Here is a 25,906-nt window from a genome sequence, read left to right as displayed (position 1 = left end):
TGTTCAAAAGGGTCTTTGCAGACGTGGTCAGGGGTAAGGGCCAGTGATGAGAAGATTACCCTGGCTGAGCCGGGTGGGCCTGATCTAATCACACGGACCCTTCAGAGTTCCCGCCCCGCTGCACAGACAGAGAGGGCGGCACGCGGAGGGCCTCGCTGACGCTCCTTAGAGATGGAGGCAGGGCCTCCAGCCGGAGGGAGAGCGGTCTCTAGAAGCCGCTAAGCGAGGCCACAGGCTCTCCGGGAGCCCCCAAGGGAACACAGCCCGGCCACGCCGGATCTTAGCCTGGCGGTTCCCTGTCGGACCTTTGACCTACAGAGCCCTGGGGTCACAGGTGTGTGCTGGGCAAAGCCACCACGTTGGTGCAAATCTGTCACAGCCGCAGTGGGAGCACACAGCTCTGCCCTGCAGGTGAGGGACCGCAAGCGAAGGGTGAAGCACTGCTGGCACCAGCGGAGGGTTAGCTCCGACCACTGGTCCTTCCCCCGAGGGGAGCCGCCCCCTCCCCGACGTGCCAGACCCCGTGCGAGGCCAGCGAGAACTGGGGCCCCGCCAGGCGGGTTGGCCGGCAAAGCCCCGCCTGTCGGCTCCACGGCTCTTCCCCGGCTCCTCGTTGTAGCCTCACGACACCTGTTCAAACAGGAGTCAGTGCCCTTACGCTGCAGATGAGACACGGAGGCTCAGAGAAGTGGAACGGGCGGGCGGGGGGGCGTGTCAGTCCGGAGTCAAGTGGCCCCGTCGGGTCTGGAGCACACACTCCAGGCGTCCGATTCTGCCTGGCCTCAGGGTTAGGGGGCTCTGGGGTTCACCCCGCTATGTCCCTGCACCTGCAGCAGGGAGCTGGGTCCCACCGCCCCCAGGCAGCATCCTGGGGCCAGCGCTCTCGTGCGCTCACCCCTGGCCCAGGCCCGCCCACTCCTCCCAGCCTGGGCTGCCCCAGAGTGATTTCCTGGGGCAGTGACCCCCAGTGTGGGCCCCTGTGTCCGGAGAGGCTCCTCCCAGGACAAATGTCTCCTGCTTCTGTAGACGCTGAGGAGTGAGCCCAGGGCAGCACCCCCATACTGCCTGCTGAGCACGTCTGCACCCTCTGCCTATCCTGTCACCTCTTAATGGGTCTGTCACCTCCTCACACATACCCCACCCCACCCCCAGGGCTTCCCCACAGGACAGGGCAGCCGAGTCGGGGGCCCAGGCCATCCCTCCTGGCAACAACTGCTCATGAAGCCCGTGCGTTACCTCATCGACTGCCCACCACCTGGGCTGCTTTCACCCCCACTTTCTGGAGATGCTCAGACAGATCCCATGACGTGTCCCCGATCGTCCAGGCACAAAGGGCCCGGCATCCGGACTCGTGTGCGGTTTCAGAGCCCACCTTCCTTCCCGGCGACCCGCTGGTTCCCTTACAGACAAAACACCAGAGACAGGACCAGCCCGCCCTGCCCTGCCTGCACCCGCGACGGCCAGCTCACCTCCAGCCCCCGCAGCCTGGAGTCCCGCCCCTACCTCTCAGCTCAAGCAGACGAGGTCCCAGGGCCTGCTCTGCACACTCCCAGGGTGGCCTGCTTCCTACGAGGCTTTTAAGCCCCACCCAGCGGGAAGACTGGGGCTGGTAGCCAGTCCTGCCAGGATCCCTTCATCTTTTCCTGCTGAGATGCAGCTGTACCCGAGGGGAGGACACCACTGCCCTCCCCCACCCCAGGCCAGGCCCACCAACCCCGTCCCTGTGCGGCCAGCTGCGGAAGGGCTGCTGTGATGGGGGGCGGGGGGTGTGTGAGTCCCAGAGCCTGGAATCCAAAGCCTTCCAGGCCTCCATCCAGCCCGGCCAACTCTGCATATGCACCCCAGATGCCTCCACTGCAGAAACACCTTCCGCCAACAAGGACCCGACGCCGGGGTCCAGGGGCGGACACGGCCTTAGAAAACTGCCCTCAGAGCCCACCAAGTACGTGGTGCTAGCTACCTGCCCCTCGACGACTGTCAGACTGACCTGCCCTTAATCCTCAGGTGCCTTTGCTCCAACCTTGAAAATCGCTCCCAGTCCGATGGCACAGGAGGAAACACAGCCCCTGCCATCAGAGACAGCGCCCAGTCTGATGCGCAAGGCCTAGCTGCCACGTTTACAGAGGCCGAGGACGCGTGGGGAGACAGGCCTTGCCTCCAGTAAACCCCACACTGACGCCGGAGAAAGAGCCCGGCCCCAAGGGAGCCTGCAGTCTGGGGAAACAGCTTCAGTCCCTGGGACAGAACGTCTGGGGCAAAAAGACTCAGAAGGAAAACCTAGACACACAGATGATGGAAAATGAAGCTGACGTCCCTCGAGGGCCTGCCATGTGCCAGCTACCCTGCAGGTTTAATCTTTAAGTCTCATAATTTACAGCCTAGGACACTGAAGCACCGTAGTCAGCTACCCAGCCAGGAAGTAGCGGAACCAGGATTGAAACCCAGGCCTGTGCCTGCCCACGTCCACTTTAGTACAGAGCACGCGCGCAGGGCAGGGTGAGTCCCCTCATTCCCCACGACGCCATCCTTCAGGCTGGGAGCTCTTTCCCATCCACAGATCACCGCTCTCACGTGATTAAAAAATCACGACGTTTAGGACAATCCATTGACTGTCAACATCCCACTGTCCCAGCAGTAAGGGGACTGCCGACACCCTCCCTTTAAAGCAAAGAGGAGGACTCGGGGCAGGACAGGACCTCCCGAGGCTCCCGGGGTCAAGGACTCTGGGGTCTCAGCAAGAGAGGGTTCAGAGCGCCAAGTCCCCACCCCAGCTCCACCCCAAGCCAGTCCATGGACGGACGCCCCACTCAGGACCTCTGGAGGGAACGAAGACTGGCAGCAGATGGGAAGGCCCTTGTGGGGGGTGGGAAGCAGCAGGATGCTGACCCCTCCCCAGGCCCACTGTCCGCTGCATGCCCCCAGGGCTGGCCTGGAACCGCGGCCTGGCCTCAGGGCTCATGACACAGACCCTGGAGCTCTGCACAGCCCCCCTGTCCCAGGAAAGGGGCCCTGCAGGGAGCAGAGGCAGCAATGCAACAGATCTGGATTGTAGAGACCCTGGTTCCCGCCATGGGACAGTGACTTGGGCCCTAAAGGACCAGGAGGAGGGTTTCAGGGAGTCCCTGTGTCTCAGGGCCTGCCATGGGGCAAGGAACCCAGGGCCCAGCGCCAATCCAGCCCCCTCTGCCCCACTCTGGGGTGTGCCGTCCCCTGGGCACCCCAAACCAGCACCGATGCAGGGTCACTGGGCTCCTGCCTGCTGACTGCTGGCCCAGGACGGCCAGAGCTGGGCCGGCATTGGGATCAGGAAGGGACAGCCCCCAAGGTGCAGAGCTGCCCGCTGCTGCCCGCTGCCCACTGCTGCCCGCTGCCCACTGCCCACACAGGAGAGGGCGTGGGGACTGGGCTTCTGCTGGGCAACTGCGCCCTCTGGTGGCAGCGGTGGGAAGATGCAGGACCTGCAGACAAAGGGCGAACCCCATCCCTTCTCCAGCTCCCAGAATCCTCTGCACTGCCCTCACTTACTGGAGGGTGGCACTGGGCCCTGCCCGGGGCGGAGGGAGGAGAGTGGGCAGGCACCACCCTGTTCCCGAGGGCTCCCAAACGGACTCCCCCAGGAGGCAGGTGACCTTCCACAGCTCCAGGCGATCGGGTTCCCCTCCCTCACACTCCGGCCCCAGCAAACTTGCCCCCTCTGCCCATCGCTGACCCCAAAGCCCTGCTCCCAGCTCCTCGACCGAGAAGCCAGCTCTGCTCCAGAGCCTTGGCCTCCCCACCCAACACAGGGGTCCAGGCAGTACCCCCACCCCCCACTCCCCGTGTCGGACCCTCCGAGGGCACGGGGCCAGTCCCTCCAGCTGGACCGGAGGTGGTGGGTCAGGGGCGACGTTGACCAGAACAGGTTCACACCAGCAACTCATCCTCCCAGCTCACGGAAGCCTCCCACGGGCCTGAGCGGGGAGGCCCGAGAGCAACCCAGTTATGGAGGGAACTCCCCTCCACAGGCCGGGCCTGACGGAGAGCTGCCCTTCCCCAGGCCAGACACCGTGCCTCATGTGGGTGATGTCATCCCACCCTCGACCAGTCAAACGAGCTGGGGTAAGGTGGTCCCCACTGTGCAGGTGAAGGCGTTTTGCGGACGCATCACCGGTACAGACAACTGGAAAGTGGCGGCAGGGTAGGAGCCCTGCTGCCCCACCTCCTTCTTACCCTCAGCCCCCTCCCCGGCCCCCCAGGAGCCCTTTCATCCTCTTCCTGGTGCAGACACAGCCACCCTGTGCCCCTTCATCCCTCCTACTGGAACAGACCACGTCTGACAGTTCTCAGCATGACTACGGTGAAGGTCCTGCCGTCTACTCCTGGGCCTTACTCATTTTTTCCAGTCTAAGTGGCACGGGCCAGGTGGTCCTCACTTTACCCACCTGAGAAGTGGGAAGATCAAGAGGTATCTCTAACATTTGACCCCAGCAGAGGAGGCTATGGGTGAGATCCTGACCTGGTTCTCCCTCCGGCTGACCGCGGGGACCCCTGGGGAAGGTGCGGCTTGGCAGGTGACTGCCCCAAGGAGAGTTAATGTCCCGATCGAGGCCTGATGGGGCCCCGAGGCTGTAGCGGACTGGGCTGAGGGACTCAGGCAAGCATGCAGCCCAGCCTTGGGTCTCTTCCCAAACCACCGAGCACTGCCTCACAGGAAGGGGGCCACGGAGGCTGAGCTCTGCCCAGCCAGATTCCTCCGAAGGCGCGGACCACCAGCCACCCTGGCTGAATGACCACAGCTGGCACGTGGCATTTCAACAGCACTGCTGGTGGCCTGGGGACGCAAAGGTGTCTCAGCCTGACACTCCCCGAGCTTCTGAACAGAAATGACAGCCTACAGTCCCCTCCCTCAGTTAAGGGGGCCGGTGCTCGGGCAGGGCCAGGAGTCAGGGCTCCCGGGCTCGGGCTGACTTGCCATCGTCCCCTGCCCCAGGGATGAGCCAGCGTCCGCGCTTTGGCCGGTGACGTTCGCCACTGCAGAGACCTCAGCAGAGTCAAGCCTCTGTTTTTCCAGGGGGAGTGACGACTTTGTAAGGCTCTTTAAGGACGCGGCAGTGGAGACCCTCACATGTCTTCGGCACAGGACACGGGAGACGGTGCTCTCAGCCGTCCAGCTGCGGGGCGATGCTCCGCAAGGGCCCAGAGTCTCTGTGGAGGCGACAAGGGCTGCTCTGAGACCACCAGCACCCCGAGGCCCTTCCTGGACAAGGTCTGGGCCAGAAGAACAGAGGTGAAGAGTCCGCCTGGAACGCCCCCGACCCCCTTCACAACCACTCTCTGCCTGACTCGGTCCTGGGAGCCAACAGCACTCACTGCCCAGGAGGTCCCCACCCCCGCCAGCGCCTACGATTCCTTCCTCTGTCTCGCCGCCGCCCCCCCGGCCCCACCGCCAGCCCTGAGCTGCCTCTGGGGCCCTTGTGATAACCAGGCTGTATCGCTGGTTTGCTTTCTGGACGTCTTTTGTAACTGAGCCTAGACCACCCGTCCCAGCGCCCAGCACAGTCCCGGCAAGTGTTCGGTGGATGAATGAGCGATGCCGGGTCACTGAACGTGGCACCTTCAATCCTCGCTCCACCTGAAATCCCGCCTCCCAGCCCAAACCCCTCCTAGCCCTTTTCCACGGGCTGTTCTCGTGAACACAGACCCCAGGCAGAGCCAGAAGCCAGTCCCCCGAGCAGCCCTAAGCCACCCACTGACCCATCGCCCAGCTGCCTCCACAGAGCCTTTCCTCCCCTGAACCCCCTCTAGCCTCTCCCTTTTCTGGCCTCTCCTTCGGAAACACCTTTTTCCTGCCCTCAGGCTGCTGTGTTTCCTGCCCAGGAAGAGGGCCTCTGGATCGGAGAACGTTATTTATAGCAGGTCTCCCTCCTTCCAGGCCTCACTAGGTGAGGGTCAGTGGCCCAGGGCTACGCACAGAAGATGCCCAGGGCTTGCCAGGGTCCAGCCACCATAGGAAGGAAGGGGCAGGTCCAAGAGGGAGCCTCCTCTGATGTTCAGACGGGCCCCCTGCCCAACCTCCCCGCATCTGCCAGGGACCCCACTGCTCTCCCAGGTTCCCAGACTTGAAAACTCAGAACCGCAGAGGCAAAGACTTACAGGATTTAGATCTGGAGAAGAAGCTAGAGACTAAACTTGATGAGGAAATGGAGACTCAGAGAGGGGAGGGAATTTGAACAAGGGCCCAGGACGTTAAAGCAGGTCCTCCAGCCCAAATCACCCCTGGCACTGGCCTTACATGACACAGCTACAAAGGCATTGGTACGCGTCGCCTCATTCCACGTCAGGAGGCAGGTGGTATGTGAGCGGCTGAACTGCGTCATCAGGAGAAGATCGTTGAAGGCGGGTGGTGGTGGGATGAACCGGGAGGCTGGGATTGACATGTACACACTAATATGTATAGAACAGATAACTAATAAGGACCTGCTGTATAAAAAAATAAAATAAAATTCAAAAAAAAAAAGAAAAGATTGTTGAAATACTAACCCGCAGTGTCTCAGAACGTGCCCTTATTTGGAAATAGGGTCTCTGCAGATGTAATTCATTAAGACAAGGTCACACTCAAGTAGAGTTGCCCTTATAAGCAGGGTGCCCTCGTACGTAAGTAGAGGGAAATCTGGACACAGATGCACATGAGGACCCCACAGGGAGGAGGTGGCCACGTGGTGACAGAGGCAAAGGCCGACGTGATGCGTCGACCAGCTGAGGGACACCAAGGACGGCTGGCAACTCGGGAGGCCGGGAGAAGCAAGGAAGGACCCCCCAGCACAGGTCTGCGGGGAGCACAGCCCTGCCGACACCTGGAGTCCAGACTCGCAGCTCCAGAAACCGAGACAGTAAATCTCTGTAGTTTTAGGCCACCCCGTTCGTGGCACTTTGCGATGACAGGTCCAGCAAGCTGACACAAGGGGCCGGTCCTCTTGGGCAGACGAGGACGCTGAGGCTGGGGCAAGTCAAGTGCATCCCCCGGGTCCAGGCTCAGGGCAGCAGGCTCGCTGCCTCTCCATCCTGGTCCTTCCCGTGTGCAACTCACTGCGGCCTGCTGCTTCCCACCGGCTCTCGCCGCCTTCCTGCAGGGCTGCCCTCGCCGACTGTGACAGCAGATCTGCCGGCTGGCTCTCCCTCCCTACCCATCCGTCCACTCAGAACCTCTCCTGGGAGCCCACCGTGCGCCAGGCTCGGAGCACGTGCTGGGGTCCCTCCAGAGACCAGAGCCGAGCTGGAGCTCCGGACACCGGGTCAGACGCCCTCTCGGACCTCGGGTGTCTCCCCACCGGCTTGGTGCCACCAGTGGGGCCGGATGTCCCAGCTGGTCCATGATCTGAACCTTCCAGGAGGGAAGGCGGCTCCCAGCCCACGAAGGAAAGAAGCGGCACCAGGACCACACACAGGGAGCCACGAAACGGGATGTGGTCTCGGCACAAGGAAGACGACACCGCCAACCTCAAAGGCCTCCAGCACATCTTCACTCTCAAAACCCCAGCAGAGATCCTGGTGATGCGGGAAGATGTGGCTCCTGGAACGGGAAAAGCGTTGGAAGCTTCCGCCAGAAACAAACCGGTTCGTCGCCACGGCAGGAATTAAAAGGAACAAAGTGGAAGCTTCCCCGTAGTATGTTGAGCGAAGGGAGTCAGACACACAACAGAACCCACTACGTGACCCACGTACGTGAAGTTCAAGAACGGGCACCACGAATCTGTGGCGATAAAAATCTGAACAGTGAAACAATGGTGGGAGAGGTGTCCTGACCAGGAGGGACAGGAGGAAACTGGGCTGATGGAAATGTTCTATATCTGGACTGGGGTGTGGTTACCAAGGTACGTTCATTTGTTAAAAACACATGAGACGGGACGCTTACGGTTTGTGTTATTTCACTGTTTGTAAGTCATACCCCAATTAAAATACAACAGAATAGGGGGAAAAGAAGGAGAAAAGGGTTCCTTCCCTCTGGGTTGGAGGGAAAGGCCAGCCCAGGGCCCAGAGCATGGGGGGCGCCGTGGACGGTGAGGGCAAGAGTTTTCTTCGACTGCTTTCCAGGCTGGAGTCTCGCTCGGGCTCTGCTCAGCCCGCGGCCAGCCTGAGGCGCCAGCCACCTTCACTACACAGAGGCGGGTGGACGCGGACAGAGTAGAAGGCCCCCACCACCCCCCCGTCCACGGGCTGCTGAGCACGGCTCTCCCCCCTCATAAATCAGGCCCTCCTTCCGCCTGAGGCATCCAGGCTGAGCCCTCCCTGGTGTCCTGCTGCCATGGCGACCGCCCCAGCCTGGATCTGGGCTCCGGGGGCTCGAGCTCATCCTTTCATATCTCCCACCTTCCCATATACTCTGCCTCGTCCACACCTGCGACCTCTCCTCCCGACGCCGCGGCTGTGTGCGATGCCCTGGAAACACAACCTGGGCCAGCGGATGGGCAGGCTCTGCTGAAAGAGCCCCAGGTCCCTCCACACCCCCTGCCCCCCCCCCAGAGGCCTGCAGCCTGGAGCCCACTGGGGCCCTGAGAGATCACACATCTTAGGGCCGCACCCCTCCCCCCTCCCCGTCTGGCCCTGGCAGGGAAGCTTCTCCCCGTCCGGCATACAAACACCCCTTTGGGGATCAATCCACCCAGAAGTGTGGTCTGCGGGACTGGGGCACTGAGTGCTTGCGGCCTCCTCGCTTTGTCCTGTCACTGGCCCAGCCAGCGTTCACCCTCCGAGGCCCACATGCAGCGGCCACAGGGGCAGCGTGGGGCGTCCGACGATAGTGACCAGCGCCCGCTCCAGCCGGGCAGCTCCTGACACACTAACCCTAGGACGACTCTCGCCATTCCGTGCGGTAGCAGTAACGGTCCCCATCTTACAGTCGCAGGAGCCCGGCTCAGACGGACCCCCATCTCCCACCGCAGAGGCCCCAGGAGCAGCTGAGGACCCAGGAGGTGGCCTCTCACCCGCCAGGGGGAGTCAGGACCGGGGCTCCCCTTGGCAGGAGAGAGGGACGGACACCCACGGCCACCTGGCCCTCAGCTACGAACAACCCACCCCCTTCCCCTCGAGGCATCAGTGAGCAAGGATTTCCTGAGCCTGACCCCCCGCCGGGACCCAGCCAGGCCACCTCCAGCTCAAAGGCCAGCCTAGCGTGGCCCAGCGGGCTTTCCTCTGCCCTGGGCGGCCTCTCGCAGACACATCGGCCCGCCAGCCCCCGCCCGGATCCCAGACACAGGGCTTTGTCTGCGCTGGACATGGTGCCAGAGTGTCCCGGGCCCTCTGGCCAGCTCAGCAGGGCCTTCCCGCCCTCTTCCCACAACTACTCCAACCCTGCGGCCACGTTCTGGGCTCCCCTAGTGGCCAAGGCCAGCAAGAGGAAGCGGTGGGATGACTCAGGGGTGACGTGGCCTCCAGAGACGTGCCCCTGTGATGACATCTGGTAGGGAGATGGGTAACGGCGGGGAGGTCTGGATTCACGGGAGATGCGGACCTTGGGAGGGGCCGGTGTGTCAGCTCCAGACCAGTTAACAAGCCAAAGAGTCTCAGTGTATTGCCAGAAGAACACAGGCTAAATTCGTGCAAAACGGTTATTTTCAACTCTGAGGAGAAAATGAGAAACAGAACTGAAAACATAACACTTTGACAGTGTTCCTTGGACTAACTGGGTAGAATTTGTAGGAGTGATGAAATCGGCACCCCGGGAGCCTCTGCTACTAGTGCTTTGGGGGGTTACCCACAGAGCCGGGGATGATACACTGATAACTCGACTCCCTGCTTTGCCACCTTTAGACAATATCTACCGTTACCCGACAAAATAGTAGAAAATAAGAGTCTTTCTCCTTCTCCTTCTCTTCCTCCCAATATTTTATTTTCATTCCTTTTATCGGTTATTTCCCACCTATAACCTTGAGTTTTGTTTTCTTGTTTTAGGACGCTTTGACGACTCTCTCGAACCCCCAGCTGGATAAGACGAGAGCACTGGAGAACCTCCTGGCCGCTCCCCTTCTCCCTCCCCTCGGTCACATCCGCTTGATTCCCCTTTGCCCAGCGACCAGCAGTCACACTGAACTTGCTTCAAAAGGAACGCAGGTCACTTATGGTGTTTGGACGACGGGAGTGTGGTTTATACCAGCCTTGGAGGCTCCCAATCTCACTTTCCTCGTCTGTAAAATGGGGACGGCATAGCAGGTCCTAAAGCCTCACAAGACAAGATGGCTTTCTGTAAGTAAGATCACACGACATGCAGCCTGGGATGGTAATGACGGCTCACATTGGTGGGGCCGCTGGGATACCTCTCTGAACCTCAGTTTCTTCACCAGTGAAATGGGGAGAAGATGAGTGCCCGTCTCGCTAAGAGGTTGTAAAGACTAAATGAAATCATAAGAATCAAAGTGCTTTGCAAAACTCAGGGCATCCCTGTCCCAATTTAAGGGGTCATGACACCAGTTCCCTCTTGCGGGAGATAAAACCGCAGCTCAGGCCCCAGCACATCAGGAGGGGAAATGCACAGCTCCCTAGAGGGCATCTGGGGAACGACTGGGAAATCTGAATGTGGCCCATTTGTTACATATAATAACGCTATTAAATTCACTATCATCGGGTGTGATTGTGGGGCTAGAAGTCCTCAGTCTCAGGAAATGCACGGGCAATCGTTAAGGGTTAAATACCACCATCTCAGCAAGTTATTTTCAAATGGCTCGGGAAAGTGTTATTATATATACACTGATGCGGATAAATGGGGAGAGAGAGACACAGCATCGGGGCAAAACGTTACCAATCAGAGAACCCAGTCACTGTCCTATCACTCGCCTTCTCTACTGATATGACATTTTTTCAAAATAAAACATCACAGGGAAAAAACTTTCCACGTCGGAAGCACCCTAACTGTCGTGGCGCCTTTCCTGTCCCCAGGGAAGCAGGGGCGGGCCCTGACCCCACAGCTGCCACCACCCCCCCACCGAGTGCGTGCGTGGCATGGGGGTGCTGGGGAGGGCCCAGGGACTCGCAGAACCACCCCAGACGAGGGCCGGGCGGGCAGCTGCTGGTCCCGGCCCGGGGCGTCAGCTGTCTCCTTTGTTAAAGGAGAGCAGACAGACAGTTGGCATCTTAGCAGTACCTGGAGCCCAGCCTCCTGCCCAGTCAACTCAACCATCTGCACCAATGAGCTTGGCAAATTCTACACGCTGCTCCAAGTCTGCAGAAAGCTAGGGAACACCAAAAGAACACAAGGCAACACAGACAGCAAAGGGCAAAAGACGCCACCAGACTCTCCCTGCTTTATGCCTTATCCCGTGTCCCCAGCTGGACAGCCAGCTCGCAGGCTCTGGGGGGCGATCCACATGTCAGAAAGAGAGCTGCCTTCCCAGCTGATGGCAGGCATCTGCCGACGTGCAGGGAGCTCGGGACTGGAGAGCCGTCCTCTGTTCGGATGGAGATGGACCCCGGCTTGTCCTAAGGGTGATTAGTGCAACGAGGAGGGTGAGGGGAATCTCACCCTGACCGTCCCTGGACCAGGGCAGGCTCCATGGGCTCACGTGACCCAATCGCTCTCCGAGTGGATTTCCCAACCTGGCCAGATCACGGGAATCGCTGTGATGGGAGGGGGAGTGGTGGAAGGGTGGAGATCAGGCGGCTGGGGAACAGTGTCTTAGGAGTGAGGCATTTTCATTCAGCTCTCCCTGGGGAAGAAGTGGCGTCTCCACCAGGTACTCTAGCGGCCCAGGTCCCACAGACAGCACGGAGGCCAGTGGGCAGAATACGATTCCAATCGCTAATATGTGCGGAATATTCATCACGGGCTGAGGACTTTGCATGCAAAGTCAGGACCTGAACCTTGACTCCCAGTCTGCCTCGATTCATGGTCCAGATTCTTACTATGACAGCATCTGTCTTCCCAGAAGACACTTAAGACCATACCCAGTGAGGACGATCTGAAGGGAACAGGGCAGAGGAGGAGCCCGGGCAGCGCGTGGCACCTGCTTCCAGACCCTGAAAGGCTGTCACCATGTGGAGCAATAGCACTTGCTCTGCGTGGGTTATTGCTAGCCCCCCACTTTATTTGGGGGTGCATTTGGTGAAGCCCATTCACCTTTGGTATCTTCACCAGAGGCAATCACACCCACGAAAGATAAACCCAGGAGGAACCCTGAAGGACAGAGCATTCACATACAGAACCAGATGGTTTCAGCACACAGCCGTGGGGGGTCCCCAGCCAGAGGACCCTGGAGAGGACGGTTTAGAGGCGCCTGTGGTACCTGGAAAGCAAACATGGGGCTTCGTGACATGGTTCTTTCCAACTTTGAAAGTTCAGTTCTACAGAAGTTGGCATGTATTCTATTTACAAATGGATTTTAAAGTCGGGGAGGGATGTAAGGTGGGTCAGTTTTACTGTCCAGATGGGGAGGGAGTTGCGTCACGGAACGCGGTGACCAGCCAAGGGTTCCAGGGAGGAAATCAGCTCAGCCACCGAGCGGCCGTAACCCTCACCGTGCCTCAGAGTCACGGAGGCAGCTGTGTCCAACCAAGGGAAGCCGACACTCTGGGGCTGGGCCCAGGGACCCGTCCGTCCCGGTCAAAGCTCCCCAGTGAGGCCAACGGGCCGTCAAGATGGAACCACTGAGCTGGAAAAGGCAGCTCACGCTGGGGTGGCCTTGGTGCCCTCCGACCCCATGAAGACCCGGAGTCAGTTCACGTCTGCACCTGGGTCAGCTCACGTCTACACCTGGGTCAGTTCATGACTACACCTGGGTCACTTCATGTCTATATCTGGGTCAGCTCACGTCAACACCTGGGTAAGCCCATGTCTACACCTAGTGAGCTCATGTCTACACCTAGTGAGCTCACGTCTACACCTGGGTCACTTCATGTCTATATCTGGGTCAGCTCACGTCCACACCTGGGTAAGCCCATGTCTACACCTAGTGAGCTCATGTCTACACCCGGTCACTTCACGTCTATATCTGGGTCAGCTCATGTCCACACCTGGGTCAGTTCATGACTACACCTGGATCAGCTCACGTCTACACCTGGGTCAGTTCATGACTACACCTGGATCAGTTCACGTCTACACTTGGGTCAGCTCATGTCTACACCTGGGCTTGTCAAATGTCTCTGACACAGGGGCAGTGGTTGAGCGAGTGTTTAAGTCAAAAAGATCTGAATCAAAATCCCTCTAAGATGTTCCCTTTGGACATGGGGTGAGGTCCTTTAATCCTTCAATGCCTCAAAGTCCTGACTTTTCTAGTTATTACAAAGTTTTCACAAATTCATGGACATAGAAAGCAGGATGGTGGTTGCCAGGGGTTGGGGAGTGGGCAGAAGACGAAGAGTTACTGCCTACTGGGGACAGAGTTCTAGTCTGGAAAGTTGAAAAAGTTCTACAGACGGATGGTGACAACAGTTAACAACAATGTACTTAATGCCACTGAACCGTACACTTAAAAGTGATTAAAATGGTCAATTTTATGCTATATGTATTTAACCACAATAAAAATTTTTAAATGTTTAAAGTACAATAACTACAGAGAAAACTACAATAAACATGTACCCACCCACCCAACAACAGAATGTTAGCACTTTGTCAAATTTTCTTGTTTTTTAAATAAAAAAATGAAATTTTGCATATTTTTTTTAAAAAAAGCTTTCAGAGGGATTTTTCTCAGGAATTCAAGGGTACTTCGACATAAGAAAATCCATGTAATTATCAAAACACATGATGAACTCAACTGACACAGAAAAAAAGCATTTGACAAAATCCAACACACTTGCATGATAAAATACACTTAGAAAAGCTGGATTAGAAGGGATTTCTTCAACATGATGAAGAGCATTTATGAAAAACCCACAGCAGACATTCTACTCAGCGCTGAAGACTGAAAGCTTTCCCTCTAAGATCAGGGGCCAGACAGGGCTGCCTGCTCTCACCAGCCGCTCAACGCTGGATGGGAGGTTCCAGCCAGAGCAGTTAGGGAAGAAAGAGCAGTTAAAAGCCATCTGCACTGGAAAAGAAGGAGTAAAATTATCTCTGTTCACAGTTGACATGACCCTGCATATGGAAAATCCCAAAGAATCCACCCATACAAAAGCCAAAAGAGCTAATAAACAAATGTTTCAGGCGACAAGACCAGCACACAAAAATCAATTGTGTTTCTACACACCAGCAGTGGACAATCCAAAAAAGAAACGGAGAAAACGATGCCACTCAGGAAAGCTTTCAGAGCGTCGGAGGACTGGGCATCAGAAGGGTCTCAGGGCCCCTTGAAGCGGGGACATCTCGTTACTACTGGGCCTTGGTGGCGGAGCGTGCATCAGCGAGCACCTTTAGTTTTTCGTGTGTGTTAGCGCGTCTCTTACTAGAATCAAGGAGAGCAAACAGGTCTGATGGGGATGATGGTCTGCGCAAGAGAAACGGAACCACAGCCGCAAGCAGGCCAGAGTGACCTGGGGCTCAGCCTTCTTGCCTCCCTTCACATCGCAAGAGCCACAGGAAGCTGGCAAGCAAAATCCCAGGCCCCCTGGAGGAAATCAGGCCTGAGTCAGCCTTCCCAGGAGGGGGAGGGAACAGACGAGGCCCAGGAAACTGTTTACGTAGGGGGGGTGTTTTCCACTTGAAAAGTTGGTGGGTTTTTTTTTTTTTTAAGTTGAAGAAGGAACTAGAAGTGGTTTTTTTGGTTTGTTTGTTTGTTTTTGAGGTACGCGGGCCTCTCACCGCTGTGGCCTCTCCCACTGCGGAGCACAGGCTCCGGACGCGCAGGCTCAGCGGCCATGGCTCACGGGCCCAGCCGCTCCGCGTCATGTGGGATCTTCCCGGACCAGGGCACGAACCCGCGTCCCCTGCATGGGCAGGAGGACTCTCAACCACTGCGCCACCAGGGAAGCCCCAGGAGTGTTTTTAATGATTGTTTTGTGACTCGGGGCCAGAATGATGGAGTGTTTGTCAAGGATAGACACATTTCTCAGTTCTCCGTGGTCCCTAGACTCTAAGAGCTGGTGGTTGGTTCCATGACACAGACGCTCTCCGTCCCCCTTGTTTCTGTTCCTCTCTCTTGCCAACAGCTATGGAACATCTTCTGAGATCTACGGATGGCAATACTAGGAAGAGAAGCATTCTGATGCACGGAAGTGATTGGCTGAAAGGGAAGGAGCCCTAGACCGGGAGCCAGAAGCCCTGCGTTCCAGGCTGGCTTCTGCAGCCCCAGCTATGCAGCTCTGAGCCCCTCCACTCCCTCCTGTAGGCCTTGATTCCCCGCTGTAAAGGGGAGGGCAGGGCAGGGGCTGGGAGGCGAGACCTCTTTAGACTAGTGCTTCTAAAGGCCAAACCCTTTAAGAATTCAAAAGAACTTTAAAAGAAAAGGGAAGTGACATTGATGGGAAATGGAAAGATGAAAAGAGAGACAAGTTTTAAAAGATGGACAAGAGCTGTTTCTTCTCTAGGCCATTCTTTCCTACTGGGCCAAAGCTGGGCTAATACCAGAGGCTCCCAAGGACTCAGGAGGGGGCCAGGTTTGGGAAGGGAAGGAAAAACAGCATTGCTGTTCTCAGTTTGCTCAGGCCAGGACTTCCCAAGGAGATCCCAGAAAAGGCCTGCATGCTTAAAGCTTGCCCACCTGTGAACAAATCCACCTCGTTATGGACCAGGTTTGCAGGGGAAAAGGGGGGTGGGGGGATGGTGGTGGAGGCAAATCACACGACTCCCAAAGAAAGACATAAATAAGAATAAATGGGCACCGGAGTTGGATGGGAGACCTCTGGGTGGGACCCAAATTTTTTTTTCCCAATTGTATTAATTTGGCAAACATTTGAAAGATGCCTGCTGAGCGCTGGGCGTGGTCAGACAGGACAGCGGGCAGGAAGGCCTTCACAGGGAGATAGAAACACAAAGCAGAATGGAAACCTGCCCCGGGGGAGTTCAGAGTAGGGGCTCTTCCCTCTAAACCTGGGGAGCTCGGGGAAACAGACCCTAGAGGCTGCAGCACAGATCAGAAAAGCCTTGGTCATTCTCTCCTGCTCCATGGTACACAAGTAAGGAACGACCTGCTCTCGGGTCATCCAGGAAGTGAGCAACACAGGCTGATACGGAGCTACAAACTGATCAGCAACTTTCCCCTAGAAACCACTGGTAAAAGCACGGACCGCTGTAAAGCTCATCTCGGGCGAGGAAACGCACAATCACTGCGATTCCCTGTCTCATTTTCCCAGTTTAATCCCAAAGACACACAAACCCAAATTCAAAGCAGGATACAAAAAATTCATAAGCAGGCTGGAGTCCTCTGTGTCTTTGGCCTGAAGGGAGCCCAGGTCTACCTAGTGGCAGCTCCGCCTACTAGGGGGAGGGTTCTTTGTGTGAAGTCCTGCAGCCCCGTTATAAGAGTCGCAGGGGACGCCGCGTAGGGGAACAAAACGCAGGCAGGATGCAAACCCAGGCAGACCCTCTACTTCTGCAGCGCGAACAAGGCCGCAGGCTTCTCAGCTTGAATTTGAACGAGCCAATGGTGTGCCAACCACTGAAACGGGAAGCCAGATAAACAGCACATTATCGAGGGGGATCCGGCGCGTCCCAGAAGCCGGCGCCAGCTGCGCCCTGGGCTGTCTTAACAAAGTCCCATTGACTCACCAGCTGATGTTCCCATGTTGGGCTCGGGGACAAGGAACCCTCTCTGCAGCGTGGACGTCAGAGCTGCACACCATCCCCACCGCCCCCACTCACGCCTCCCCGATCCTGCCTCCCCTCTCTGCCCCCTGCAGACCTGGCCAGTTCTTTATCTTCCAACCAGTTTCTGTCGGCTGTGAGAATAGAAGGGACCCCAGGGCCCAAGCACCGGGGACTCTTAGGTGAGCTCCCAGAGCGGCCACCCTCTCTTTTTCCCTCCCTCCCAGCTGCTCCAGGAAGCTTTCTCAGGCGTGCCAGGAGGACAGCCTCCGGGCCCGTGCGATGCTTCTCGGTGCATCCGGGGGCCAGAGAACGTTTTCTGGAACAGTGCGCCAAGGTCACCTGCCCAGCTGTTCAGCTCGCTCCGCTGGGGTGGGAGGAGAAGATGTGGGCAGGGTGTGTGTGTGTGTGTGTGTGTAATGTAGCCCTCGGTGTCTCTAATCAGAGGATCTCAACACACTTTCAACAGCAAGGCAAGGGAAACCGAGGCTCCGAAAGGTTGAACTTGGGTGGCCCATGGTGAGTCAACTCCTGGACCAGACGCGCAGCCCCGCGTGGACGCTCACCCTCCCGCGGGCGCAAGCTCACCCCCCGGCGCTCGGGCCCTCCTGCCCTGCAGAACCCGCCAGCCCCGTCCCTCAAAGCGGGGAGCATCAGACTCGAACCCACCCCGCGATCGCCAGGTCCCTGAGCGGGCCACTTACCCGCGCGCCTGCGCCCCGGGGCCCCGGGTCCACGCATCCCGACGGCGCCGGCCAGGCCCACGGCGCGAGGAGAAAGTTCTCTGGCTCCCGCGCTGGTCGGCTTCCCCCGGAGTCTCGGCGTCCGCGCTCCGGTCGCGGGTGGCACTAGGGCCGCCGCCGGCCCGGGCCCCACGACGCGGAGTGAGGCGGCATCCCGAACAAAGTGCGTCCCCTGCCGGGCGCGGGGCGGAGCCTGGTGACCCGCTGCCCCGGGCACACGCCGGCCGCCTCCCCGGGCCGGGGGCGGAGGCTGCGCCGCCGAGCGCCCCGCTCCCCCCGCGCTGTGCCACTTGAACCCGCAGAGGGGCGGAGGCGCCGGGCCCTTCCAGACTTTGTCATTGGAAAGCTATTCCCGTAACCCTTTCCTGCCTTCGCCTTCCGTCCCGCCTCCGCGGCCGCAGAAAGGCGGAGCTGGGTGGCGGGGCAGGAAGCCTCCGCACAATCAAGCGTTTCCTCGGCCGGGACCCGCCGCTTCCAGGCCCGGCCCCACCCCCACGCGCCCTCGGGCTGCCGCCGGCCGGCAGTTCTTAGGAGCGCGGACAGAGGGGTCGGCCGGGCCTTCCCACCCCCTTCCGCCCGCGCCCCCTTCCTTCCTCTCTGTTCTGTTCCGCTTTCTGGGCTGGGACGCGGATGCAGAGGGGAGGGGAGACCCCAGAAGGGCCGGGCATATAGTAGGTGCTCAGTAAAATGCGTGGGGCTTTGCCCGACCTCGCGACCCTGCCACGGGCCCTTTCTCCTTCTACGGCCTGGGAGGGGGAGGAGGGAGGGGGAGAAGAAACGACCAGACCCAGAGAGAGGGGCTGGAAGTGGGGCCTCGGCCAGAACCTAGTGCAGCCTGGGCAGTGCGGCCTCCACTGACCCTGCCTCCCGGGACAGGGCAGAGGAGGTCAGGTGCCTGGGCTTCTGGAGCAGGCTTCGAGCTCCGGGAGAAAGGCGGCAGTGCGACCAAGGACCCACCAGATTGGGACCAGAGGCGTCGCCAGCTCCAGTCAGCAAACATGATTGATTATTTCCGGGGCCAACTCCCTGGGAGGTTTCCCAAAGTTTCACCAGCAACGGGTCAACCAGAGGGAAGCAGGGTCAGCAGAGTCCTGCCCACCCCCGTCCAGTCAGTCAGTCGGGTCACAGTGGCTGGGGACCTAAGGGAGTGATAAAGGGACACTAGACAGTGGACAAGCAGTGGCGTTGAGGAAGTTCCCAACTAACCAGGGAGAAGGGTTTCTATATGGGAATAACCTGCCTTTTCTTTGCGGGGGAGGGGCTATCTCAGAGGGACACAGGGGGCGAGTCCTTGCCCTGTGGGTACAGTGGCTGGAAGTGTGGGCTCGAAGGCAGATTGCCTGGGTTCATATCCTGGATCTGCTTCTCATCAGCCATGGGAACCAGAACGGATTCTTTAACCTCTGACCATTTCGGTTTCTTCATCTGTAAACTGGGGTGATGACAGTTGCCATCTCCCACGATTGTTGGTGAGAGTAAGTGTGCTAATCTAGGCGGCACACTCAGAATAGTGCCTGCGCTACTCAGTAAACATCAATTATTATTTTGATCCCTGAGTCATGCAACCCTGCATCCAGTGTGTCATTCAGCCATGTGCTAACTGGAACCTCTCTCGCTTTTCACAGGCTCCTCGGCCTGCTAAGGGGAGCCTGGTCCTCTCGGAAGAAGCACTGTCCTTTCTCGAGGGCCCATAGGGTGGGCCAGCTGAGTTCCTCACCTCCTCGGTCTAGGGACCAAGGATTACACAGCAGGCTTGCAAAGCAGTTTCAGAGACTGAACTGCCCTCTGGTCCACGGTGAGGCTGCACACGGGGCCCCACCCATACTGGTAATGGCAGGAAGGTGCTGTTCCTTGGGTGCTGAATGGGGAAGAAGGCTAAAGCCATGGTTTTCTTTTTCTAATTTATTTATTTATTGGCTGCGTTGGGTCTTTGTTGCTGCACGAGGGCTTTCTCTAGTTGCAGCGAGCGGGGGCCACTCTTTGTTGCAGTGCACGGGCTTCTCAATGCGGTGGCTTCTCTTGTTGCGGAGCACGGGCTCTAGGCCCGTGGTCTTCAGAAGTTGTGGTGCGCGGGCTCAGTAGTTGTGGCTCGCGGGCTCTAGAGCGCAGGCTCAGTAGTTGTGGCGCATAGGCTTAGTTGCTCCGCGGCATGTGGGATCTTCCCGGACCAAGGCTCGAACCCGTGTCCCCTGCATTGGCAGGCGGATTCTTAACCACTGCGCCATCAGGGAAGTCCCAAGCCATGGTTTTGTAAGGGTTAAATCTCTTCCTCCGTGAGATCAGTATTTCTCTCCCATTCATGAATGGCTGATCACACCAGTCCCCCGACCCTGCTCCAAATGTCCCAGTCACAGACCTGCAGCAGTGAAGTGTGTCTGGATAAACACGCTGGCATATGGACAGGTAGGGGGGTGGGCAGGGGATGAACAGACCAGCTCTAGTTGTGCTGAAGGGCAGAGGCAGGGACAGCTCCTGAGAGACAAGGTGGTGGGACAGGGCGGCAGAGAGAAGCCACAGTGACCGTGGACGCAGGGCCGCCTGGGTGGGAAGTAGGGCCCCCCCCCAGCCCAGGGGAGGCCTCTGCCAAGTGCCTGCCTGTGAGCAGTTTTCCTCCGAACACAGCGATGACTCTGATGCTGTCAATCAAGCAAATGGCTTTTCCTTAAATATGAAAATCAATAAGAAGTAAAGGCGAGGGCGTGGCCACCGGGAGAGGAGATTGGAGGCGCTGGCCACAAGGGAAACGGTGAGATGCAGGCTCATCCCCCCACCCCACCGCGAGGCGGCCTCCGGGCCCTGCTGCCCCCCCGTGACTCCTGAAGCCCGACAGCTGCCCCTGGTCCCCTCCTCCATCCACGGCTTAGAGCCCATCCTGAATCAGGGCGGGAGATTGCTAACGAGAGGATTAATGTCAACGTGACAAATAGGTTTTAAAAAATCAGCCCAGGAGCCTGTTGTCACCCCGTGGTCTCAGACCTGGCTTGAGTTGAGATGCTCCGAGAGCCCCAGCTCAGCAGGTGGCATTTCCAGGCCTGGCCTGATTTCCTGGGGCCCCTGCCCATTTCCTGCCCCCTTGAGCTCTGAGGACTGAGACTAATCTGTTTTACGTTTGGGATCCGGGAGTTTGCACTGTCAGAGCTCCCCCATCCCATGTGGCCCGCCAGGGTCTGTCTGCACCTTCCCGCTCCCGTTAGGCGCGCAGAGCCGTCTCTAAGGCAGGGATGCGAGCACAGTACATCACTTTATTTCTTGAGCCTTTAATAAACGTCGTTAGAGGGAGCCTCTGGCTTCCTCCTCGGAAGAACAGTGGAAAAACACTGGGTGTCAGAGGACCCGAGTCCACACTCTGGCGGGGCCCTTGCCGAAGCACATGCTCATCCGTAAGCGGGGTGACACCCAGGGGACACCACCGCTACCGAGGCCTGGGTGAGCGTTCAGTGAGAGAGCCGAAGAGAAGGTGTGGTAAGTAGTGCTGAGCATTTGCCAGCAGAAGCTCGATTATCAAACAGAAAACACAGCTCATACCCCGGCCCCACCCCATCCCACCTGCATCCCACATCCCCTCGGGCATACTCTCCATGTTCGAAAACACGCTTTTTTTTTAACGTCTTTATTGGAGTATAATTGCTTCACAGTGGTGTGTTAGTTTCTGCTGTATAACAAAGTGAATCAGCTATATGTGTACATATATCCCCATATGTCCTCCCTCTTGCGTCTCCCTCCCACCCTCCTTATCCCACCCCTCCAGGCGGTCACAAAGCACCGAGCTGATCTCCCTGTGCTATGCAGCTGCTTCCCACTAGCTATCTATTTTACGCTTGGTAGTGTATATATGTCCATGCCACGCTCTCACTTCGTCCCAGCTTCCCCTTCCCCCTCCCCGTGTCCTCAAGTCCATTCTCTACACCTACGTCTTTATTCCCGTCCTGCCCCTAGATTCTTCAGAACCTTTTTTTTTTTTTTTTAGATTTCATATTATGTGTTAGCATAATGGCCACCATTATGCTATGTTAGAGAAATGTTTTTCTCTTTCTGACTTACTTCACTCTGTATGACAGACTCTAGGTCCATCTACCTCACTACAAATAACTCAAATTTCATTTCTTTTTCTGGCTGAGTAATATTCCATTGTATACATGTGCCACATCTTCTTTATCCATTCATCTGTCGATGGACACTTAGGTTGCTTCCATGTCCTGGCTGTTGTAAATAGAGCTGCAATGAACATTTTGGTACATGACTCTTTTTGAATTATGGTTTTCTCAGGGAATATGCCTAGTAGTGGGATTGCTGGGCTGTATGGTAGCTCTATTTTTAGTTTTTTAAGGAACCTCCATACTGTTCTCCATAGTGGATGTATCCATTTACATTACCACCAAAAGTGCAAGAGGGTTCCCTTTTCTCCACACCCTCTCCAGCATTTATTGTAGATGTTTTGATGATGGCCATTCTGACCAGTGTGAGATGATACCTCATTGTAGTTTTGATTTGCATTTCTCTAATGATTAGTGATGTTGAGCATTCTTTCATGTGTTTGTTGGCAGTCTGTATATCTTCTTTGGAGAAATGTCTATTTAGGTCTTCTGCCCACTTTTGGATTGTGTTGTTCGTTTTTTTGTTATTGAGCTGCATGAGCTGCTTGTAAATTTTGGAGATTAATCCTTTGTCAGTTGCTTCATTTGCAAATATTTTCTCCCATTCTGAGGGTTGTCTTTTCATCTTGTTTATGGTTTCCTTTGCTGTGCAAAAGCTTTGAAGTTTCATTAGGTCCCATTTGTTTGTTTTTATTTCCATTTCTCTAGGAGGTAGGTCAAAAAGGATCTTGCTGTGATTTATGTCATAGAGTGTTCTGCCTGTGTTTTCCTCTAAGAGTTTTATAGTGTCTGGCCTTACATTTAGGTCTTTAATCCATTTTGAGTTTATTTTTGTGTATGGTGTTAGGGAGTGTTCTAATTTCATTCTTTTCCATGTAGCTGTTCAGTTTTCCCAGCACCACTTACTGAAGAGGCTGTCTTTTCTCCATTGTATATTCTTGCCTCCTTTATCAAAAATAAGGTGACCATATGTGCATGGGTTTATGTCTGGGCTTTCTATCCTGTTCCATTGATCTGTATTTCTGTTTTTTGTGCCATTACCATACTGTCTTGATTACTGTAGCTTTGTAGTATAATTTGAAGTCAGGGAGCCTGATTCCTCTAGCTCCGTTTTTCTTTCTTAAAATTGCTTTGGCTATTCAGGGTCTTTTGTGTTTCCATACAAATTGTGAAATTTTGTGTTCTAGTTCTGTGAAAAATGCCATCGGTGGTTTGAGAAAACTTGCTTTTGAGCAATAGAAATCTGACTGTCTACTAACAACCCTCATCCTCTCTGGCTTGATCTGTTAACCAGCAAGGAGCTTCACAGGAGTGGGATGGGGGGGCGTGGGTGTGGCAGTTGTCCCCATGTGGCTACCCTGGCCTCAGGGTGCCGGGCCCCTGTGTTGATGGTCTAGACGAGGACCCGGGAGGAACGGTCTGTGAGGAAGAGCTGGCACTGGGCTGCGTGTTTCAGGATAGTGAGGCTTGCCTTATGGAAGATGGCTTTTCTCCCTTTCTATCACCAGGAAGTGAGCCGTGCTGATAGTCAGTCATGGTGTTTTTCCAATGATGGCTTTTCCAGAGGGGTGCTTCTGGAAGGGGCCAGCAGGGTAGGAATGGGGTGGGCAGGGAGACATGCTTCCCTTTCGGGAGGCTGGCTCTGGCTGGAGCTGCCCCGAGAAGATAACAGTCCGACTTACAGAGCTCTTGCTGGGTACTGACCGCTAGTCTAAGCCCTTAACATCCGTCTCATTTTTGTCTCTATTTTGTAGGTGAAGAAATTGAGGTTGAGATCTTGCCTGGGTCCCCAGCTTGTCAGTGCTGGAGCCGGGACTTGCATCCCGGCATCCTGGCACCCAAGGCCACGTGCCCTGGTACCATGCAGATCCGCAGAGGAAAGGGGGGCTTGGAGACCATGTGGGGCCCGGGGAGGGGCTCTGTCACTCAGCAGCTGCTGCACGTTTCTTTCTTTCTCCCTTCTTAATGGCTTTTTTGGAGTATAACTGACATACTATAAAATTCACCCCTTGTAAGTATGCGAGTCCATGATTTGTACCAAAGCTACCGAGCTGTGCAGCCGTGACCACAACCAGGTTCTAGAACACGTGCTTCACCCCAGACGCTGCCTTGCTCGGTTGCTTTGATGAGTCTCGACTCCCTTGTCTGTAAAGTGGGAATGACACCGCCTGCCTTGTAGGCCTGTCCCAAGCATCAGATGAGCGTGTAAGTGGTGTATGGTAAATGCGTGAGTTATTCCCATTCTGGTCTCTTAGAGTCACTTACATACAGACTTTCAGAGCTGGGTGTGGTCTGGAAGGCTGTCGAATCCCACCCTCTCCTTCAACACATACGAAACCAAGGTGCCAAGAAGGTCAGCAACTCACCGCTAAGGACACGCGGCTCAGAACATGCAGCTTGGTAGTTCGGTGCTCTCTTATCTCCCGCGAGACTTTCCCCTGAGGCACAGGGGAGGTGTCATTGCCACCACCCCCGCTCTTCTGGGGGGGCGCCCAGGGCAATGCTGACTGGCAGGCATGGACTGCCGGAGTTCGCTTGTGCTGGTGGAAGACTGCCCAGGACTCTGGCCTTGGAGAGAGAGCGCAGTGGGGAAGGCTGGGTGCAGAATCCAGGGACACGGCCCAAGGTGGAGGCCGAGGCAGGAATGTCCACTGTCGGGACAGAGGACGCATTGATTCAAACCACCCACAGGCCGGCCAGCTTCATGGGCACGTGCGCCGTCACACGGGACCCCGTGTTTGGTTTAATGCTTTGCTGTTGCCCCCTTCAAATTCTTACCAAGTTTTTAAACAAGGGACTCCACAGTTGTATTTCGCACAGGCCCCCATAAATTGTGTAGCCAGTTTTGCCCACAGGACAGAAAGCAGAGCCCAAGCTTGACTCTCAAGGTCCCGGTAAGGAATAGCATTTCTCCACCCAGAACTTACTTACATGTGAGCTATTTATGTACACGACACGATCGTGGAGTCTTAAAACTGAGCATTAAGAGAAATCAAAGTTGCAAAACAAACAGCACACTCTGATCCGAGTTATGTCAAAAGATGCCCCACAAAACTATATATTTCTATGTGCATTATACCTGTATGAAAATACGTTTTTCGAGAACTCTGGAAAGTCTCCAGACTGATAGCAGTGGTTATCTCTGGGGAAGAGTCACCCAGGGCGTTGTTAATTCTTTCCGTATGTTTGAGTTGCTGGGGTTTCTTTCACGAGGAGAATGTATTCAGGAATTACATAATGACAGGTAAAATGGTAAGATACTCCTAGTATATTCTGTGAACATTTTCTTATATCAGTAAATACTCCTTTTTTTTTTGCGGTACACGGGCCTCTCACTGCTGCGGCCTCTCCCGTTGCGGAGCACAGGCTCCGGACGCGCAGGCTCAGCGGCCATGGCTCACGGGCCCAGCCGCTCCGCGGCATGTGGGATCCTCCTGGACCGGGGCACGAACCCGCGTCCCCTGCATCGGCAGGTGGACTCTCAACCACTGCGCCACCGGGGAAGCCCAGTAAATATTCTTAACACCTTAAGAAGTGTCTTGTGGGACTTCCCTGGTGGTCCAGTGGTTCGGACTTGGCGCTTTTCACTGCCGAGGGCCAGGGTTCAATCCCTGATCGGGGTTCTAAGATCCCGCAAGCCACACAGTGTGGCCAAAAAAAGAAAAATTTCTGGAGAAGGAAAAGGAGGGACACGGGGTGGGTGTGGAAACCATCGCCCAGATGGCCCGTGGATGCTTGGCGTGGCCACCAAGGATCTGGAGGCTGCGGGGTCCACTTTCGTGGTGGGCGGATGACAGGAGGTATCAGGGGCGTGGGTTGCCAAGTGAACCGGGTGACGAGGTTGTAGAAGTGACTTTGGCTGTGGTGAACAGAGGTGACGGAGGCAGGGGTGCAGGGAATCCCCTCTGCGGGAGGAAGGGATGGGGCCCCGGTGTGGGATGTACCAGGAAATGGGAGGTTTCAGGCAGGGCGCCTAGTGGACAGAGGGCAGCTTTGGGGTCAGGGCTGTAGTCAAGCCTCAGATCCACTGCCTCCTCGCCGTGTGCCCAGAACCTGGGTCTGTCCCCTGGGAGACAGAGGATGCTGACCATGCACTCCTGGTGGGGATGTTGGGAGGATGTGATGAGACGACGTCGGCGAATCATTGGACCCAGTGCCCGCCTCAGCCTGGGAGCCCCAAATGTCCCCCCTTCCCTTTAATTGACTGCAGTTTGAGGCACTAAAATGGCCAGAAGTATCTGCATGTATGAAGAGCCTTCTTTCCAGTGCCTCCCTCCCCAGTTGCTAGGCGAGCTGCCCAGAGCCTCCTGGGTGCAGCCTGCAGAGGCTGAGTGGAGCCCGCCGGGAGGGGAGAGCAGCTGGCTACAGCCAGAGGGCTGGGCTGTGAGACAAGAGGGCCAATGAGGCTGCTTTGGGCAGCTCGG

The 25,906-nt window shown here is 56.7% G+C and overlaps 1 protein-coding gene and 1 long non-coding RNA gene across 7 annotated transcripts in view; one reads left to right on the top strand and one right to left on the bottom strand.

The window, feature by feature from the left end:
• Positions 1-17,684, bottom strand: part of NAV1 (neuron navigator 1) — a 210,709-nt gene extending 193,025 nt beyond the window's left edge. For 5 of the 6 annotated variants that reach the window (XM_027096024.1, XM_027096026.1, XM_027096027.1 and 2 more), the window contains exon 1: positions 17,350-17,684. The gene's annotated coding sequence lies outside the window, so the exon portion shown is untranslated. The remainder of the gene's footprint in view (positions 1-17,349) is intronic. The other variant, XM_027096025.1, reaches the window with a different exon arrangement.
• A 196-nt stretch (positions 17,685-17,880) lies between these two features.
• LOC113614482 (uncharacterized) lies at positions 17,881-23,478 on the top strand. Its single transcript, XR_003430652.1, has 3 exons — positions 17,881-18,059; positions 19,014-19,183; positions 23,237-23,478. It is a non-coding gene; the product is annotated as an uncharacterized LOC113614482 (long non-coding RNA).
• The last annotated feature ends 2,428 nt before the right edge of the window (positions 23,479-25,906 follow it).

Source organism: Aethalodelphis obliquidens, unplaced genomic scaffold (genome assembly GCF_003676395.1).
Source record: "Aethalodelphis obliquidens isolate GAN/ISIS:26980383/991018 unplaced genomic scaffold, ASM367639v1 scaffold97, whole genome shotgun sequence".
Taxonomy (NCBI): Eukaryota; Metazoa; Chordata; class Mammalia; order Artiodactyla; family Delphinidae; genus Aethalodelphis; species Aethalodelphis obliquidens.
Note: the sequence above shows the minus strand (reverse complement) of the source record. Positions and strands in the feature narration are given on the sequence as shown.